Below are 7,460 nucleotides of genomic sequence, written 5' to 3' on the forward strand. Positions count from 1 at the left end.
GGGACATTAAAAAGGGGATAAGAAAAGCTAAAAGGGACTATGAAATTAAAGTTGCTAGGGATTCTAAAACTAACCCAAAAAGTTTTTTCCAGGTATATAGAACAAAAGTCAGAGATAAGATAGGTCCCCTTAAAAATAACTATGGGCATCTTACTGACAAAGAGAATGAAATGTGCTCGATTTTAAATAATTATTTTCTCTCGGTTTTTACACAGGAAGACACTAATAATATTCCGGTAATTAATTTTTATAGTGGGCCAGAAGAAGATAAATTATGCAACATCACAGTCACTAGTGAAATGGTTGTGAAGCAGATAGACCAACTGAAGCAAAATAAGTCACCGGGTCCTGATGAGGTTTTTTCAAGGGTTCTAAAGGAATGCAAAATGGAAGTCTGTGAACCATTAACTAATATTTTTAATTTATCTCTTCAAACAGGTGTAGTGTCTGATATGTGGAAGATGGCTAATGTAATTCCTATTTTTAAAACAGGGGACAAGTCGTTACCGTCAAATTACCGCCCAATAAGCCTGACCTCAATTGTAGGCAAATTACTAGAGTCAATTATAGCTCAAATTATAAGAAGCCATCTCGATAAGCATAGCTTGATTAATGATACTCAGCATGGATTCACAAGAGGCCGGTCTTGTCTAACTAATTTATTAACTTTTATTAGCTTTTGAGGCTGTTGACCACGATAAAGAATTTGATATTATTTACTTAGATTTTAGTAAGGCATTTGATAGAGTTCCGCACCAAAGACTGTTGAAGAAAGTAGCAGCTCATGGCATTGGGGGAAGGGTGCTCTCGTGGATCGAATCATGGCTCACAGACAGGAAGCAGAGAGTGTCCATAAATGGGGTTAAATCCGAGTGGGGATCAGTAACAAGTGGCGTTCCACAGGGATCAGTCTTGGGCCCGTTGTTTATAATATATATCAATGATCTTGATGAAGGAATTACTAGTGATATGAGCAAATTTGCTGATGACACGAAGATAGGTAGGATAATTGATTCAAACGTAGATGTTAGGGAACTTCAGGAGGATTTAGACAAACTCTACTCTTGGTCAGAAAAGTGGCAGATGCAGTTCAATGTAGATAAATGCAAGGTTCTGAAGCTCGGGAGTGTCCATAACCCTAGCACTTATAAGTTAAATAATGTAGAACTTAGCCATACAGATTGCGAAAAGGACTTGGGGGTTATGGTAAGCAGCAACCTTAAACCAAGACAGCAATGCCTAAGCGTACGTAATAAGGCAAATAGATTACTGGGATTTATATCAAGAAGTGTAAGCAACAGAAGTCCAGAGGTCATACTGCAGCTTTATACATCATTAGTAAGGCCTCACCTAGATTATGCAGCTCAATTCTGGTCTCCATATTACAGAATGGACATAAATTCGTTAGAAAACATTCAGCGTAGGATGACTAAATTAATACATAGCATTAGAAATCTTCCTTATGAAGAAAGATTGAAGACTCTTAAGTTACATTCACTTGTTAGACGAAGAATGAGGGGAGACCTGATCGAAGTGTATAAGTGGAAGATAGGTATTAATAAAGGGGATATTAACAAGGTCTTGAGGATATCTCTCCAAGAGAGAACCCGCAGTAATGGATTTAAATTAGATAAGTTTAGATTTAGAAAGGACATAGGAAAGTATTGGTTTGGAAATAGGGTAGTTGATGAGTGGAACAGTCTACCTAGTTGGGTTATTGAGGCTAGGACTTTGGGTAGTTTCAAATTTAGGTTGGATAAGTACATGAGTGGGAGGGGATGGATTTGAGTGGGACTTGCACATCAGAGCTTGTTTCTTGGGTGGCATTGAAAGTTGGGTTGGTCAAATGTTTGTTAGTGGGATGAATTGTAAAGGACCTGCCTAGTATGGGCCAACAGGCCTGCTGCAGTGTTCCTCCTTTCTTATGTTCTTATTTGCGTACACATATTGGCTTCTGTTGCCGAGGTATGACTTGAGGTAGTTGAGGGAGTGCCCTCTTATACCATAGTGTGACAATTTTACGTGGAGGAAGTCATGGTCAACTGTATCAAAAGCTTTACGTAAGTCAATGAAGATCCCCAGTGGGACTTCTTTTTTCTCTATTGCAGTGTATATATGTTCTAGCATGTGTATAATAGCATCATTAGTATTTTTATTAGGCCTGAATCCAAATTGGCAGGGGTTGAGTATGTTTTGGGAGATGAGGTAGGAGTAGATTCGTTTATGAATTAATTTTTCGAAGATTTTTGAGAGGGTGTAAATTGGATATTGGCCTATAGTTATTCAACCCTGGTCTCCTCCTCTATGGATCGGGGTGACCCTTGCTATTTTGAGAACTGTAGGTAAGGTGGAGGATTCAATGGATTTGTTAAAGAGTGTTGCAATGATTGGTGATAGCACTTGTGACACTTTTTTGTATATAAGGGGTGGTAAGGTATTTAAATCTCCTGCCTTGTTTTTTAGTGCGTTGATAATAAGGGAGACTTCGTATGGGTTAGTTGGAGCTAGGAACACTGTGTTCGGGTAGTTGCCAGTGAGGTAGTCATTTGGTGGGGTATCTGAGCTTGGGATTTTATTGGCAAGGTTTTGTCCTATAGTGGAGAAGAAATCATTGAGTCTGTTTGCTGTTTCTGTTGGTGGGAGTTGGGGTTCATCTGATTTTGCTAATTTTATTTCGCTATTTCGTGATATCTTTTTTGTTCCCAGAATTTCTGATAGGGTTTTCCAGGTCTTTTTTATATCACCTCATAAGTTGGATAATCTGTTCTCATAATACAATTTTTTTTGCCCTTCTTATCAGGCTGGTTAGGATTGACGAGTAACGTTTTGTTTGGTCTCTGGTTGTGTGACCCATTCTGTACTGTTTTTCATATTGGTGTTTTGTATTTATGGATTTGAGAATACTGGGTGTTAGCCAGGGACTGTTCAGTCTCTTAGCTGTCATCTGTTTAGTTTTTTTAGGGCAGTGCTTGTTATAGAGGTATTGGGTCTTTTTTAGAAAATTATTAATACATTCGTCAATATCTGTATAGATTTCTAGCTCAGTGTGCCAGTCAATGTTTGTTACTGCTGTTGTGAAGTTATTAATGGCTGCCTCATTGTGAAGTCTGAAGGTGACTTTAGTAGTGTCTTGGGGTAATTTACCAAGAGTTGTTATGAGGAAAGTAGGGTAGTGGTCTGTGGTATTATCTGTAATTATGCCTGATTTTAAAGGGGATATGGTGTTGGTCCAGATGTGGTCAAGTAGGGAAACACTAGTCTCCGTAACTCTTGTAGGTTTTGTTACTGTTGGTAGCAACATGCAATTACTCATTGTGTTTGTGAATTCAGTAACGTGTGGGTCCTGGTCTTGCAGGAGATTTATATTGAAGTCACCTGAGAGTAGTAAGTGATCTTTGTTCATGCGTGCATCAGTTATCATACTTCCTAGGTTTTGACTAAATTGGCTAATGTTTGACTGTGGAACTCTGTAGATGTTTATCAATGTGAGAGGTTTTTGTAGGTATTTGGATTTGAATTTAGCTATTATATATTCCCCATGTTCATCCCTTGTGCAAGTATTAGTGATACAATCTAGTTGGTCTGAGTAGTATATAGCTGTGCCACCCCCTTGTTGATCTGTCCTACAGTTGTGTATGGCTGTGTAACCAGGAATGGCATAGACATCTGTAGTATCAGGCTTTAGCCAGGTTTCAGTTAGTGTAATGATGGACATATTGGCATGCAAGGAATTTAGTAATGCTATGAGGTCATCGTAATGCTTGCAATATGTGTATGCAAATGATGCAAACTCTTCCACCCAACCAGTCACAGTAGGAGTCCCACAAGGAAGCGTCCTTGGACCACTCCTTTTTCTCATCTACATCAATGATCTACTGAATGCATCACAGCTACTCAAACCCATATTATTTGCAGATGACACTACATATGTCTTTTCCTACCCAAACACAGTCATAACTAGCAAACACAGTCAATGCTGAATTACAGAAAATATCTGCCTGGATGATGACTAACAAACTTACCCTGAACACTGATAAAACCTATTTCATTCAGTTTGGAAACAAAGCTGCAAATGATCCAATTAACATAACGCTAAATGGATCATCAGTCACAAGACTCACAGAGGGAAAATTCCTAGGTATCCACCTTGACAGTAGCCTTAAGTTCCGGACACACATACAACAAATCACCAAGAAAATCTCCAAAGATAAGGTACTACGTTCCACAATCAGCTCTCCTGGCACTGTACCATTCACTCATATACCCTTATCTTACATATGGAATTTGCTCATGGGGATCAACAACATCCAATCACCTAAAACCCCTAATAACCCAGCAAAAGGCAGCAGTAAGAATGATAACAAATTCCCACTCCCACCAGCATACTCCACCAATTTTCAAAAGTCTGAATCTGCTCACCATTAAGAACATCCATACTTATTCATGTGCCTACTATATACATAGAACAATACACACAAATATAAACCCCCACTCAAACTTCTCCTCACCAACCTAAACAGGACACATGACCACAACACAAGACAGATCTCTTTTTGATATACCTCATGTCCATATCACACTGTGTAAAAACTATGCACATAAAGGGCCCCAAAATATGGAATTCATTACCAGAAGATATTAAAGTAACCCAGTCTGAAAATCAATTTAAGACTTCTCAAAAGCCACTTAATCACCCTAGACTAAATACTCAGTACACACTCACCTATGTACTCCCACATTATAACTGAAACAATCATATTGAACCTTTTATCCATTGTTGACAGGAATGTAATTGAATCATTGTTTTTCACAAAAAGTATTTTCGAATATAAATATATCTTTGTATTATACAAATTTTGATTCCTTTATAATTATTATTCTACTGTACAACTATGAAATAATTACTATCCTACTGTACAACTATGATATACTCCTTAGTATTAAGTAGACTAAGCCCATAATGCCTAGGCATAATAGAGGCTCTCTTTGCATTGCAACCCACTATTGTAAATACAAAATCTCAATGTACTGTTTGCAAAGACAAAATAAACAAATAAATTGTAATAATTAAAATGTCACCACTCCAGCGAGTCGAGTACAGTATAAAAAAAAAAAAATGGGGGTTAGTAAAGTACTTCTGAAACTTCTAGACATTGCTAGCATGGATTTAGAGGATTCAGCTGAAGTAGTAGACAAAATGCCACTGTACCCAGGTTTCCTATGGGCCATGTGTAACTCGATTTCCTTCAGTCTGAATTACTCTGAAAATCTGTTCTTTTAGACTTGACTTCTACCACAGGTATACCAAAAAATGTTACGCTTAACACTTATGACTGCATTAGCATTGTTAAAAGTGCCAACCCATGGCAGCTGAGCCCAAGGATACAAGTGTTCTCACATTTCAGCATTACACGTATTATCATCCCTCTTTGATAGTGTTTGGTCTACAGGCATGATATCCATACAATGGAAATCTGCTATACTTGGAAGATGTCTTGGAGGTCAATTTCCCTGTGGCCCAATCCATGACCAGGCCTTGTGGTGGATCAGGGCCTGTGGTCCTAATTTTTAAAAAAACTAGGAACTGAGCCCTCCCATCACTGACCCATAACTATTAGTTCCATTAGTAAATTATTGGAATGCATGTTTAAAATTAGACCAGGGTGGTACCTAGAGACCCGGTTGTTATATTCCCACATCAGTTTTGATATGGAAGAGACAGTTCTACTATTGATTCTTTAATCTGGCTCGATACGTACATTTGTAATGCTACAAATGTACGTATCAAGCCAGATTAAAGAATCAACAGTAGAAATGATCCATAACTTTTCAGACTGTTCAAGCAAAAGGCATTCCACAAGGGACCAGTTTTACCACATCCCTGTTTATAAACTATAACCCCTTTCACTATGTAGATCTATGTTGATGTCAATGTTGTTCACGTAGATCTACATTTTAAGCAGTTCTCTCAAATATTGAGTGGCAAATTTTTGCCTGGACTTGAATAGGTCTGTGTAGCAGATGCACAATCTCGCCTGCCCCATACAGCCCATGATAAAGAAAGAAAACCTCTGACCTTGTGTTTGGATTAAAATAGAAACTGAGGTGTTGTCTAGGGTGGTTTTTATAGTTTTACTGGCAGTTTCTTGGTATCAGTTGAGGGAATGGAAAACATACTATAAAATTTGAGATGATTTTATGGAGGTTTCATACTGGAAGTAGGTTAGTTAAAAGTCTTGAAAATGTTTGATTTTTTTTTTTGCCTATTTTCCTGAGTAAGTGATGGACCTTTGTCCTACCCTCCCCCTCCCTGTCTGTTTTATGTTTTTTTTTTACTAGGTCTGCTCTAATTACTGGGATGGCATAACCCACGACCAAAATAAATTAAATAAGTAAACCGGCAGGAGACGGGTGACATGTTAAAAAATATACCATTGTACTTCTTGTATCAGGTCCTTCATGTTACAGTAGATTGTCCTGTATCCGCAAGCATGCAGGATTCATTTGAGACTTTACACTAATACCCAACTCCACTAACCTCTGCATTCTGCAAACCCTAGCCATGCAATATACAACCCAGTGGTTTAGTGCACATGGATGTATCATTGTATACAGGAATGGTTATGTCACATTCTAGTGCACAAATTAGGCATTTTTTTTGCTGGGTTTCTATACCTATTGATGTTCAAGACAATGAATACAGGGACGATAATTAACCCTTTCAGGGTCCCCAGGCCCTCTCCGAGACTTGTTCCCCTCAAGGAAGGTTCCTTGATGTTGGTGAGGGGCTCTTGATTTAGGGAATTAGATCTGTGCTCCAGTTCCCCGAATTAAGCCTGAATGCCTTCCACATCCCCCCCCCAGGCGCTGTATAATCCTCCGGGTTTAGCGCTTCCCCCTTGATTATAATAATAATAATCCGAGACTTGTTCTCAGGGTCGCCAAATTTAAAAAAAAAAATTATTTTTTTCTTATGAAAAGATAGAGAATCTTTTCCCGATCATAATGACACCAAAAGTATGAAATTTGATGGAAAACTTATGGAATTGTGCTCTCGTGAAGTTAGCGGTCTCAACGATGTTTACGCATCGGCGATTTTGCCCACTTTGAGTCCTATTTTCGGCCAAATCCAGTGTACTAGTCGACAAAAATCATAGCTATTTCGCTAGAACTCCATTTTTTTTTCTATGAAATGAGTACAAGAAACCACCCATTTACCGATTTCAACTATCCAATAAAGTGGTCAGAATTTAGCAATTTTGCCAATTTCACACAAATTTCAAAAGATGCCATCCTTGTGGCTTAGCTCTTCTTTTTGATTATAATAATAATAATTCAAAAGATGCCAATTTCCGAATAGGGTCCAGAATAAACAAGAAAGACATTCCTGGCGCTAAAATAACAAGTTCTCTGTTCGTTAGTCACATCCCCAGGCCCCTCTTATATTTCTTTGGCTTTCC

This window comes from Cherax quadricarinatus, chromosome 53 (assembly GCF_038502225.1).
Source record: "Cherax quadricarinatus isolate ZL_2023a chromosome 53, ASM3850222v1, whole genome shotgun sequence".
NCBI lineage: Eukaryota > Metazoa > Arthropoda > Malacostraca > Decapoda > Parastacidae > Cherax > Cherax quadricarinatus.